Source organism: Odontesthes bonariensis, chromosome 16, assembly GCF_027942865.1.
Source record: "Odontesthes bonariensis isolate fOdoBon6 chromosome 16, fOdoBon6.hap1, whole genome shotgun sequence".
In the NCBI taxonomy this organism is placed as follows: domain Eukaryota; kingdom Metazoa; phylum Chordata; class Actinopteri; order Atheriniformes; family Atherinopsidae; genus Odontesthes; species Odontesthes bonariensis.
In genome coordinates this window covers 5,268,531-5,283,263 of record NC_134521.1, presented here as the reverse complement: position 1 = coordinate 5,283,263, position 14,733 = coordinate 5,268,531, and positions in this window count along the sequence as shown.

Below are 14,733 nucleotides of genomic sequence, written 5' to 3'. Positions count from 1 at the left end.
TAAAGACAAGGCTAATGCTAAATTTAGTGAATCAATGTGCTAACATTGGGATTTGCTATCAGGAGTGAGTGTTTGCTAATGCAGCCAGCAGCAGAATATTTGGGATGCACTGCTCATGGGTTAGACATTTTAGAGAAAGCAGAAACTGTTCTGCAGGCAGCTGCTCGTTCTGTCTAGCTTTGTTTGAGGATGTGCCAAACTAGCTGCTCTGCAGGCATTTTGAGAATGTGCTACATGATGAAAACAAGTATCAAATAAAAGCCTCGATGGACTACACCAAGGTATTTCAGGCAGTTCAGGAGCAGTGTTCTCTTGGGGGGGGGTTAGTTCCTGTTGGTTTGGAGTTTTTCTTTGTAACTTTGCAGCCCTTAAAGAATAATATGGACAGTTTATGCATAAAACACATTTTTAATTAGTCCAGCCTAGCTCCAGAATGTGTAACTGTTGCATTTGTCGCTTGTGTTGTTTAAAACTAAAGTTAACCGTGTATTTATAATACTTAAGCCCAACCAGTCGTGAGGGCCATCAAAGTAGAAGGGAAATGTTGGGTCAGGTAGGGCTTGAACTTCGGTCTTATTGATAACATTCAGCAGATTAATGCCTCTGGCCACCCCCTGCTTCCTCCTTAATGTTTATTTCGATCTTAAAAGTGCTTAGAAACCACATAGATCTACAAAGAGCACATTTCATATGTGGGTATTCTAACTTTTTTTTTTTTTTAATGTACGCACACAGTGTCTATTCTCCTCATGTGGTTATTTTACATTGATGTGTTTTTACTATATGGTTTGGCATTAAAAGCCAACCCTGTCACCAGAAATATGGTGTGTAGACACCATGCATTTGAAAAATGGAAAGTACCTGTGTGCAAAATGTTGATTCGGACCCAAAATTAGATGCAGTGTCTGAATTCTTTTTCCAGCACTATGTTTAACACATATACCCTGTCACCATGTACTGTAATATGCTAAAAAAAGAAAAGCAGAAAAAAAGTAGGTTGAGGTCTGCTCTGTGAATCTCTTCCTCCCTCTCCTCTCCTTTGTTTTATAACCATCTAACCCAATCTGATAGCAACTAATGAGTGTGATTACTTTAGAAGTTGCTAATAGCTGTTGCTAATCTCCCCTCTGCCCCCTTTTCATTTCATCTCGCTTTGCTCCTCCTGCATCATTTCACAAATCTCTCCGCTGTCTGACTTTGCTTGCCATCGTTATTAGATGTGCGGCCTCTGAATTTCCTCCTTCCTCATCACCTATGATCCATCACTAATGACAGGAGGCACTGTTGTAAATGTTTTGCTTGAAGGGGAAGTGGTTGCAATGTGTGTTTGTCAAGCTTGAGGAAAGTCTGTTTTCACGCAAGCAGGCACTTCCTCTCTCTTTTGATAACTGCAAACAATCAGAGGAGGTCTTGAGAGAATATAGTGGAAATCAAATTACCTACATTTCTTTGACGCAAGTTTTACTTCAACAATTAAAGTTAAGAAGCGGTCCTGACTGTAAGTCCCCAGATCATTCTTGGTAAATGAACTGCTGTCGATTTTTGTGTTACTGTTCAGCCAAAGTAAGAGATCAACTGAGCTGATGGTTCTTGGTAAACTTATTATTTGATATCAGTAGGGGAGTCCCACCTGTGTCAACCAAACCATTTTTTTTATTTTTTTTAAATATAGTATTTTTGTTATGTTGTGTTAATGAAGTCAAAGAAACACTGCACACTGCAGTAATACCTGAAGGTAATAGGAAATATTTCTGGAAGTCCTATAGCAAATCTGAAAATATGGAGCATACACACTTGTTGGCATGCATGTCGTATTTGCACGCATATGTGTGTGTGTGTGTGTGTGTGTGTTGGGGGGGGGGGGGGGGGGGGGGGGGGGGGGGGGGTTGGTGTGTGGGGGTTGGTGTGTGGCAGAGCAGCAGGGTCAGATATGTGTTGGTGCATGAATGAATGTGATAAGGATGTGGAAGAGGTGATGCAGAGCAATTCTTCAAAGCATGGAGAGTCATACAGAGAAACCTCATCTCAAGGTTATCAATCTTTCTGCGGTGTCTTCCCTTTCTCTCGGGGCATGTTGTGCTGCGATAAGGTTAATTCAAGTACCTAATGAGGAATAGATACAAAGTAGGTGTACCGATGCATGTAAACTAAACCTTTGTCTACTGTACTGGGTGAACTTGCTGAGACAGGAAATCCCACAGAAAGCAGATCCATCCTTCCTTTCACTATACTCTCTTTATCCTGGGCAAAAGGCGGGGTGCATTGCCAGTCTATCACAGCACTAACCCGGAGGCAAATAAACCCGCAGCCCCTTTAGAAACACCAGCCAACTTGTCTTTGAGCTATGAGAAAATAGGTTTGAACAAATTACCAGTAAAATGAATTACCATTAAAACACAACAGTTTTGATCATAAAAAAAAAAACGTTTTTATAATCAAAACTTTAAGAATTACTGTGTTTTTGCAGATGGTGACTTTAATTTAAACATACTATGTTATTTTGTATTTAGCAATGAGTTCACAGCTTTACAATAAATGTGAAATTGTATCATTACAAAGACATTATTTAGTGCCACTTTTTAAAAGTTGTAAAATCATTTGAAGTGAACGGGAAATATCTTTTTTTCTACTTTACAAGTTTGCTGTTACTATTATAACATTACATACGAGTGAGTTCTGATGTTATTCTGATTATTATCCTTTTCTTTAGTCTCCCAGAATGTTCTGTGCTGAGCTTTTATGGACAGAGGCTTCAGTAGACTGTGTACTTAATCATCACATACAGTGCCAGGCAAACGTTTTGACACAACTAATTATTCATTTTGGCTAAGTGTCCAGACTTTTGACTGCTGGTAGTAAAATGATGTGCCTGGCTGCGAAACGCCTTGGATGCTCAAAGATAGTGAGAGTTCTGCTGCTACTGCACAATAAACTTTACGGTAACAAAAAGAATATGATACTACCATAACTGCACTCAAATTTGTTAGGCAACATAACATGGAAATGCCCATTTTTTTACTTGATAAGATTTAAAACTGCATTGCAAGAAACTGCAGCATATTGCTCTATTAATGCTCATTTTTGGCCATTGCCTAACGTATATCCATTTTACCTAAATTATCACTAAATGGTCTCAGTTGACAAATAAAAGTAGGCAACTGTTGTAACAGGAGGTAAAAACATCTCATATGGGCATGTCATGGTCAGAGCAGACGTGGCAGGGTTTGATGGTGTCTGCGTGCATTGCTTTCAATCATTTGCATGAAGCAAAATGAAACGAGTGTTCCAGATCAACATTTGAATACTGTCTTTTATTGTTTTCTAAGTTAATACACTCAGGCAATAACATTTCTTTGTTTAGAGTTAGAAAATGATCATGGTTAGGGCTAAAATACGTGCTTTTTTACATGGCTGTCACCCTCATGAATGCCATTTTGCAAGTTGCCATGGTTACTTTTAATAGTATCATGTTATGACAAACATTTTGTCACTTCCCTCTCAACTTTAGGCAATAACATCAGTTACAGGGGTAGGGTTTGGAGATTGTCATAGTTAGGGCTGAAATACATTATTTTTACCGCTGCTGAGCAAACTCAATAAATAATACAATTTATGGACGCCATTTTTTTCACATCCCATGCAGTTGCACTCATGATCCCTAGAGGGGATGCATATTCTCTTCCAATGAATGTAATTCTAAGTCGTTTTGGCTTGCCACAAGACTAACATGAAGGTGTAACTATGAAAATATACTATTTTTTTTCAAATAGTTGGTTATTTCATATATTTGCGTTTTCTTTTCTTTTTTTGTAGATTTTCTTTTATTCTCCAGAACGCTACACTGTACCTGACACATACAATGACTTGAGCTCTAATGCAAAAGGACAATGAGTTGAGTCATCACTGTAAAAACTCATTAAGGAAACTCTTACCTCTTATATATAGGAAGCTAAGTAAACATTACATGTCTCATGTTTATTTATTCGTGCCCAAGGATGTAAAACAAACAGCAAATGCATACAGAGATGCATAAGTGCTCTGTCCACTTAAAGGTTTGGTATAGTTATCATTCTGGTTTTGGCTTATGCATACTTTGCCCTTTTGTATTACGTGTTTGTCTAAGACGGGCACACAAACAATTCTTACACACACTTTAAACCTCCTTACTCTCTTCCCACTGGCTTCTATTTCTGTGATTTGCAGCAGGAATATTGTAATATTTCTGCTCCTCATAAATCACTGCGACAGCAAAGGGCCACATTACACCTGAGTATAGGAACTCCCCACTTTTTTTTCTTCTTCCTTACATTTTTGTCACTACCCTTCTGATTTCACTCTCCACTTTTTCCCCCTTGGGGATTGACACATGGCTCCTCATCAGTGCCGGAGAACGTCAACAGCAGCCTTGTCCTCTGGGTGTGTTTTTCTTTTTTTTTTTAGCTCCTCCTAATTGGCATGAGCATCACAGCACCAGTGTGAGTACTCTCACAGCAACAGAAGACCTTTAGTCTAAAAAGAATGGCCTGCATGTGACACCTGTGTAAAACTCACGTCACATCGGTTAAAGAATAAAAAACAGACCAGGAAATCAAACACTGAAGAGCTAGGAAAAGACAAAGGGGGAGCAGCCTCGCATTTAAGATCCAGAAACCACACCAGTGTCAAGCCAGCCTAACTACCAGGTCCCAGCTTGTGCATGCTCACAAGACTCATGTGGGAAGCAGCTGAAGTCTCTCTCCATACATACATGCATTAGGCACTCATTCTTACCACATGTAGCCTTAGGACAATGGACAAATCAGATATTTGAGTTGACAAGAATATGCCAACAACGGGTGTCTTTCTCTGCAGCATTATAAACGATGATGACACACCAGAGTTTCTGCACATTTCAGCACACCAAAAAAAGGAAAAGGACAAAAAAATAAAATCTTACCACCTTGAAAACCCTTAAGACTAGGTGACAGCTCTATGAGCACAATTACTCTGCAAATTAGATTTATCAGGATTGATTTCATAATTATACAAACAGGGGGCTCTGAACCTTTCCAAAGTGTTATTCAATCTCAAAGATTAGTGCTCAATAAAGGAGAGACAAGTTTAGTCTCTCAGTGAAATAAAGAAATGTGCAGAAAGGAAAGGCAATTATGTTACAAAACACTCTGTAAGGCTATCTTCCCTAACGGTATCATGTTCGAAAAGAACCCAAAAGTTCCTTCAAACAGGGGGAGAAGGGGACACAGTTGCAAACTCAGATGCAAGAAAGCATCTTCCAGAAATTGGCAGTAGGATTAAAAATATTTTTTCGGTGCATCCGAAAAGGTCCATCGTTATCGACAGCAGCCCATACCAGTAACCCTCCTCACAACTCAAAATGGTGGTCTGTATCCATCAGCTGTCCAACATGGGCCCATTATCTGCTCCTCCAAAGTTCATTCTCAATTCATCTGTCCATGGAACCTATAATAAGTGGTAGTGATAGTTCTTCTGGACACTCCAAGTAGATTCACTTCTTGAATCACTGATGGATAAAATGGCTCCATGTAGCTTCAAGTTAATTCAGTATTTGCAGTTCATTTAAACCCCCCCCCACCCCCGTACACTTTTTTGGTACCCTGTCAACATTCTGGTAACAAAAGATTTTCCAGTTGGCACATTTTAAAAGTTCAACTATTTCAAGAGTTTTAAAATGAAAAGCTTTTTTTTCTTCTTTTCCATCAAAGTTAAACTTCTCTTTTGACCCATTTTACCTGGAGGAAAGAAGCTGTCTCATCATTATGTCGTAATGCTGTAATGTAAGGTCCTCCCTAATTCGTCTGAAAATCTGACAAGAATTCAAGTTTCTGTGGTTTGGAGTGTGTTCAAAATGATGTAATGATAATGTGTTGACAGACTCTATCGCCTATAACTCTGCATGCCGATAGCCTTCACAACAATCATGTTGTGATCACATGTGGACTCTTTATATCTGAATGTGAGGCATCTGTAAAAATACAACAGACACACCTTTGTTGAGACTATTATGAGCACAATACTTGAGCCATGGCAGAGGCTGGGGTGTGGGTTCATACTTAACATGTGCAGTGGTTGGATATCAGTCATTTGATCCAGAGATAGCACTTACATTAAATCAAATAACAGAGCAGCGCGTGATGTGGGTGCTAGTGTGAAAGTAAATAGCAGGATTTCCCTTTTCCAGTGTTTAACTCCCATATGTCTGATCACAAAAATATCATTTCTGGTGCAGCGACACAGTTTATGCCCCCTTTCTGACCTTGATTTTTAATCAATTTGATCCCTTTGATCTATACTTTAATGAAAACCCACAGCCAAAGGCGTCAAGAACACTTGCAATCCATTGAAGTTCTTCTAGCTCTGCAGCATCTAATGGACTGAGAATCTGAGCAGTGATGCATCAGTGCATCGTGCTGAAACACAGCAGAGAAAAGAACCGGCCAGCACTCTAAAAAAAGACAGATCTTCACAGCTGAAAGAGAGTTTCATCTTCCCACATCTTTGAAAATTTGTGTTGTCTCGAACGACAACACCATGGGAACACGTGGGATAGGCATTAAAAAAAAACATTAAAGGCATTAAAAAAAAAAAACAACAATGAGCATCTTTGAAACTTAAAATATGATTATCAGACCAATTTGTTTTTTTTAAAAATACACACACTCACACGCAGGCAAGAAGAAACTACAACCAAAACCACATCTGCCACAGATCCAAAACACTGTTGATAAAGCTACAGCCAAGAAGAGTGTGAATAAACTGACACCATTTACTCACATATAAATCACCTTCATTTTTGAGATCTTAACAAATTTTCAATATGAATCAGAGGAGTCCAAATTTTTATAGAATTCACACCTAACCTTTCCAAGGTCTTGTGCTTTTACTTTTATATTCATTTATTAATTGTTTTTTGGGGCTTTTATGCCTTTAATGATAGGACAGTTAAGTCAGACAGGAAGTAGGGGGCACAGAGAGGGGGAACGACATGCAGCAAAGGGCTGTCCGACTCAAACTGCAGCGAGGACTATAGCCTCTCTAAAAAATTATTCATGCCCATGTCAGCTAAGTACGGCGTGTTCACATTCATCATCAGCTATCAGGACGAGTCTTTCCTTCATGAGTCAGTCAGAATCAGCTGCTTAGAAATAAATACTAACTTAGATTTCAAAGCTGGTAAGAGGAAAGTGGTAAGAGGGTAACATCAAGCATCATCTTCTTTGAGCATAATGAGAGCCTGTTCAATGTGCTCTACTTTTCTATGACAGTTATAGGAATTTCAGGAATTTTTCTTTTTTTTTTGGGGGGGGGGGGCACTGAATAGCCACATGCTGAAAATTTTAGCTGAAACCTCCTTCTTCAGTTTTAAAATTAAACCTCCATACATCCCCCCAATGTGCACCACATGTGTTTCCTTGCAAGTTTCCTGGAATAATGGTCTCGCGTGTAGGAAGCAATACATCATGTGTCACACATGGGACATGCCACCGTGAATTGAATATGACTTGATTTTATCAATAAGAGTGCGTGAATCAGACCACACGAGTTATAATTTGCTTTGTTTGGACAAAAACCCAGGGAAGAAGGGTTTCTGCAGACAGGATTCAGCCACGGGTACCTCACAGATGACAGTTATTAAATGCTTTTGGAGATGAGGGAGATTTATATCCAGTGGATACGTAAATCGTTGCTGAATCAGGAAGTTGTCTGAGACATTTCCAAACAAAAGAATGATAATAGTGTGATATGTTGAGGAGCTGACATTTTCAGCTATAGAGAATGGCAGGTCTGAAACTTCTGCAGCCTCATCCGTCACCTTTGTTCTAGCTCAAGATAACATCTGTCAGCTGTCAACAGTACAACAACAATAAAGCCCCCTATCGCATTGTGTCCGCCTTATACACTTGTCTTGATAAGAATAGTTGAACAGAACCCTGAACAGAAGGTTACACTTGATTATAATTACTTTGTATAAGCATGAAGATCCTTTTCTGGCATCATCCATCTACATTGTGTATGCCCTACATTGCCAGTTCCAGTGAGGATCAGGAACAGCCAGGACATTCGTCATACTCTTCTGTGTCCTCCTTAAAGTGCTGACAGACTACCAGGATCCCACGGCAGAATGACAGTGGATCTGCAGGACAGTTCAGCTGCTGTAGGACACATCTTGGAGACTATATTGACCTTACTGAACATGACTGGCCCCCTTGTTTTGGTTCTGGGCGCTGGCTGTGAAGCTCCCTGATCAGGGTCTGCGACAGATCCCGCTCTTCTGTCGTTGAGAAAAAAACTAACGCAAGATTGTTTTTACTCAGTTGGTAAGTTGGAGCAGTGCTTTTGAATTAGATTAATTTTGTTTTTAAGTAAAGTGTTTTTAGAATGTGCTCTTGCTCATCATTCTGTGCATTTTGCTTGATGTGATTTTGTCTTCCAGAACCCTCTTGGTACTATAGAGAGGTCACAGCCACTATGTATGGTGCACAACTGCCCCCATGTGGACTGTAATAAAACATTAAGGGGGGGGACTTTTTTCACCATGAATAACTTCTTTCAATCTACTTCCAAGACAGATGTTCCACTCAGGCTTCATCCAAAGCTTCTCTACAAATACTGATAACAAGAGAGCTACACAGTCATTGGCACAAATCTACTTATATATAGATTTTGTCTCTTTGGGAAATTAAGTTTACATTTTAATAGATGAAACTTGACCTGCATTGTACAAAAAAAACCTTTGGTTTGTTTAAACCAAAAGCTGATTTTCATTTGATTTGCCTTAATCTTTCAGACTCTAGACACTCAGAAATGAATAAGGCTAAAATCTTAACTTTGTAAATGTAGGTCTAGAAACTAAAAAGATGTGAATCACAGATACAATTTCAGAAACCTGTTTCCTATAATTGAGAAAATACTCTTCAAAAATCAGGCGTAAAAAAATACAAGTAATTAAACTGAGAAAGTCTTAAAAATGCTCATTTAAGCTTAACTGAAGCAACTCTGAGATAAACAGTTATTATAATCGATCTTATACGACACATCTTATTTATAAGCAGCCTTATACCTTGCCCTAATTAACATAGTGGTTCATAATTAAATGGTCATTTTTTATGTTGTTATTATATGGAGGCACCGTGAGTGATCGTATAGTTATGTTTTACGATCCATTGAAGTGATCAGCATGCAGGGTTTTGTGTATTAAGAGATGTTTATAACCGTGTTTCCAAAAAAAAGTTGGGACATGATGCAGTAAGACCACATTAGAAAAGTTAAAGCTGAGAAATTGTATGTTTTTCTTCTGAACACCTTTTGAAATTGATGCCGGCAGCATGTTTAAATACATTACAGATTTACAGATTGAGGCAATATGGTAACATAACTATACACTGAAAGAACACTGCAGTTTTGTACTATTTCCACTTCAGTATTGGATTCAAGTGATTCTCAAGTCATTGTATTGTGTTTTTAATTCACATTTCATGCAACTTTTAAGAAATATATTTGTAAATTTGAGGTTAGTACAGCCTGTGATATGTTGAAGCAAATAGCTCTGGAGGGAAATAAGATGAAAAAAAAAGGAAATAGGGCATCAGTTTGTCCAAACCATAAAAGATCCTTTTTTTCTTTCTCACTCTCCCTCTTTGCCCGCTGTGGGACTGACACATGGCTCTATACCAGTGCTGCAATGGATCAACAGAAGCATTGACCTCTGGGTTTGCGCATGAGAGAGTGAGTGTGTGCTTTTTCACTCTTCTTAATTAGCATGTGCGTCACAGGAAGGCGAAACGGGCGCTTTTTGAGCAACAAAAGACCTTTACCAAATCTAATTGACAGAGGATGTGCAGTAGACCACTCTAAAAGATAGGACATCATCATCATCATCATCAGAGACCACCATCTCTTCTTGAGAGAGAGAGAGATCCTGTGAGCAGGGAGAAGCTGTGAAAACATACTTTGTGAATCAGCAGAAAGCCTTAAGGCCACACCTTCAAAGCTGTTGGTATCCTCTAGGCTCACACACACGCGTAACACACAACCGCTCACAAAACATCTTGATAATTATCTCTGAGGTAAAGTGATATTGTGTTCTTTTATGCTAGAACTGACAAAGAAATGTAAACTGAGAGGGACACAAAACAGTGTGTGCAGGGGAGTGTCGAACAAGGTGGGCAGAACAAAAATGTGTCCATGTTGGACGAGCTTGTTTTAATCATTTTCCATTCTTCGTTTTCTTTTCAGAGAGCATTAGCCTGTTTACAGCTGTCACTGCTTTTTGGCGCTGGAGCAAACATAATGTTTGTATATTTGATAGTCTGCTGGGAGAACGTTGCCGCCACTGAAAATGAAAAAGAGTGTCCCATAAGAGGCTCTCTCGTGGGCTATAATTTACATTTCACATTTTATCTGTGTTGAAATTCAGTCTATTTCATATTATTTTTGTATGGCTGCCGAAATGTGAAAAATTCCCGTAATTGGGATTTTTACCGAAGTCCTTTTGTGTCACCTTCTCAGTTTGAGATGCTGCAGTTAAGTGCATTCTCATGCGTGTCTCTACACACGATGAATAAAAACACTGCACAGGAAAAGCTCAAACATGTGTAAAATGCTTCTGCGATACATATAAGGAGCTGGAGAGAAGAATTTTACTGACGCATTAGATACACTTTCAAATGTAAATCTGAGGTTATTAAATTGGACGTGAATAGCTTGTAAAGGATACCCATGATGTTTTTTTTGTTTTTTTTATGACTGGACACTATATAACCCTGTTTAGGCATCATGATATTAATAAAAGCTTGTAGCATACCAGGTTGCTTGTATAAACAATTTCAGAATCATCATCATAACCATACAGGCGGCATGCTGCTAATGACAGTTCTGTCAGAACCACTCTCGTCAAAACGAGACGAGAAACAGAGATGAATTTCAGAAGCTTATTCTGAATGCATACAATTATGTTTGGCGGTATGGCTCTGTTCAGAGGAAGTTCCCGACTTTTCCATGAGCTCCATGGAAGCCAAGACAGGGAACAGCAGCATCCTCAGGTGGAGTGCCTTCCATTTGCTGTAAAGGCAACAAACCCCCCAACAGACCATACCGGAACGCAGCCAGCCAATTGGATTGTTGGACCAGGGTGTCCTACCCCCCGACGAGTTATTAGCTACCAATTTTATTGGGGCAAGCATTGACCTCAACCACTTAGGTACACCATGAAAAATATGGTCAGTCTCCACAGCAGCGACAGCGCTTTGCAGCAGGGCAAAGCAGGCAAGATCCAAGCAGAGCAGAGCAAGATCCAAGCCAAGCAGAGCAAGATCCAAGCCAAGCAGAGCAAGATCCGATCCAAAAACGCAAACGAGATCCAAGCAAAGCAGAGCAACATCCAAGCAAAGCAGAGCTTTTAACACACTTCACCTGACCCACCTAGGAAGTTAAAATCACCGTGAGCTTGCATTTTTTTTTTCTATCCGCACAATTAAACAAGCCATGAAGCATAACACAAATGACCTCTGTCATTGCTGTTCATGCCATCAATTCCAGAAGCGGTTTTAATGATTTGACTTCATCCCAAATTATTTTCGATCTTAATCAGTATCTCTCATGCAAGTTAAGCCCTACCAGTGGCTCTTGTTTTATTTAAACAGAGGCACAGCTGCACAATGTCTTTTTTTTTTTATTAAAACCGAGCCACCTAAAAACGTATCCACTGTTTAAAAATTTATAATTCCCAGAGCTCATTTACCAGTTGAATAAAAATTCAAAGGTAGTTCAGTCAGCCAAGTACACTTAGGGTCCATTACCAATAACAATACAAAACATGTATATCAACTGATTGCTATACAGAATCAAATTACAGAAGCTGTATGCAACGATTGCTGTGCAGCAAATCTCCTAACAACTCATCCAAATCTAAATTTTTGCACGTTTAGACTCAATACTGAGAATTGCTAAACCTGTGAGTCTGTTCTCTGACATAGTTGAACGCAGGTGATTTTGATGAGTTTAAGAGCTGAACTCCTCTGTATGGTTCCAAACACAGTTCTGCTAGCCTTAGCCACCACTAGTATACTAGCCAACAGGTGGATCAACACTTTTTATCGTGTTTTTATATGCAATTTAGATTTGTTTTAAAGCATGCATACTGCACTCCTTTTTATACAGCAAACCTATGGTGTAAATACCAAGCAGGTAAGCTGAAGAAGCTGCAGGTGGCATATAATGATGCCTTTAGGATTTTTCTGAAGCTACCAAGATGGACAAGTGCTAGCACTTTATTTGTAAATTTTAACGTCCCCACTTTTCATGCTCTGCTGAGGAACTTTATGTATGCATTTATGGGTAGACTTGTTGGGTCCAGCAATGCCATTTTATCTTTACTCTGTGATACCAGGCAGAGTGATACGAGATACTTCTCTGAAATGTGGAAGCACTGGTATAGATGTTTGTATGTGTTTGTGTCCTAATTACCTGGTGTTTGTGTTGTACTGTCTGTTTTATGTGTTGTATGTGTTTTTTATGGAACATTGAGTCCGCAATAAAAGTTTTCATTCATGCAGCATCTTTTAGCCTACTTTTAAGATTGTTTCATGTGTTGCATGATGTGTGGTGGACATTTTTGCATGCCATTAATGTTTTGATGTGGACTTTTAAATGACTGAAGTGCTTGATCTGCCACACCCTCACCCTGTCTCACTGGCTTGTGCAGAGGAGCACCAGTGATTAGGAATGGACATCAGGTGCGCTCACAGACTGGATAAAGCTATCTTGTGGCTAACCGTGACATGAGGTGAAACGTAGCTAGTGGTTATCTGGAGATTTTCTTGTGCAAATCCGTTTCATGAATGAGACCCGAACTGGCTTGAAAATAATAATAATAATACTGTAGTGACTTCACGGAGGCTCTGAGACCGGCGGTTGCCGAACTGCTCTTTATTAAGTTTTACACGAGCAGTACAATCACAGAACACGGGTGACTCTCAGTCCTGCTCCGCAACCAACCCCAGGAGAGCACCAGACCTGCCCACGCCCACTCCTCTCCCCCAACCAGCCCACACCTGAGTGACATGACCTGCGGTCCAGTGATTGACAGGGAGAGGAGGAAACAAGCCAGGCCGTCTGCTTTTACCTTAAAGGATAAGACCGTTTTTTTTACATTGGGCCCTTGATTTCACATTATAACATGATGTTCTACTCACCCCTGCTTGTTGTTGAACATTTGGAGCTGTTCCGAAGATATTCGCGAGGCGTCTGGCTGCTCTCTTGAGATATTCGGCCATGAAACGGTTTCCTATGGGCAAGCTTATACAGGCACAAACTACGCTGTTTATAATTTATTAATTACTGTACACTAGCACTGATAACGTGGAGGTGCGTCGCTTACTTAAAAAAATCCGGGTTACTAATTTTGAATTTTAGCCCAATGAATAAATAGGCAGCAGGTCTGTGGGCTGCCTGTGGCAGTAGCATGATGAGGACGTCAGTAACACCCACTTTACGACAAAAACGATCACATTAGATGGGTTTTTTAATTTTATATGAATGGGTTTCTGTATTTTATTTGTGTTTATTAGACACAGAGAAAAGAAGGCTTTACTGTGGTGTTGTTGATTGTCCTGAGACTGTGACGCTAACTTTCTCACACCACTGCGGTGCTTTATGCTGTGTTGCAGAAAAAACCTGTAATAAAAACCCCATAATCCACCTGGTCGTCGTCGACTGTGATATGTAGAAGCAACAACAGTGTGGAGCTGCATCTCACAGATAGCTGTGATCCGTAACACAAGTACCCAAAATTTGAACAAAACACAACACTTGCCACAGTTGCAATTTGAAAAAAAATTCAAATTAAAATGTTAATATATAGTAAACATTCTTTTTATTCTAACTCTTGTCAAATTCTATGTTGATTTGTATAAGTTTATAACATAATATAGGCTAACCTTTTTTTTCTGAAGTATCACTCCACTACGTCACCTTGAATCTTTTACATCCTCAGTCAAATACACGGTGGAGTTTTTAAGATTATTTTCAAGCTTGTGTAGCGACACGAGGCGTGATGTATGGGTGTGGGCAGTTTAAAGTTTCTAATGTTGCTAGACGACGCCACTCTGAGAGTTTCACCCAGGGAAATATTTGAAATCTTCTCAACCCAAAAAAGAAGGTGAGCACTCAGGTTTGTTGAAAATGAGGCAGACACACAGTTTAGAATACAAAATCTAATTTTATTGGTCCCAATTTAGTTTAAAAAAGGGTAAAAACCTCACTCACTCTGGGACGATCAAGGGGGGGAAACCAATCAGGGCTGAGACTTATGATGGACCGTCCAAAAAAATGAGAGCACCAGGTTAAAAATAGAAAAGTAAACCAAAACTAATACAGAAAGAAAAGAAATCACGATTAAATTTAAGCAAAAAAACTATAACGGACTATTAACAAGGAATCCAAACAAATGAGTACCGCCTGTCTCTCATACTGTTAGAATGTGGTTTGACCCAGTTGAAAGTCACTAGGCCCAGTCACTGCATACTACCACAATCGGAAACAATTAGGCCAAGGCATTTGTAGGCTATATATTTTACATGCTATGATAGCTGCGACCAGGGGCGGGGTGGGGGGGGGGGGGGGGGGCTGGGCACCCCTAAAGACCAGATCCTAAAATCGCCCCTGTCTGCGACTACTTGACGGTGTGCAACATATGCTGCTTTTCAATACAATTCT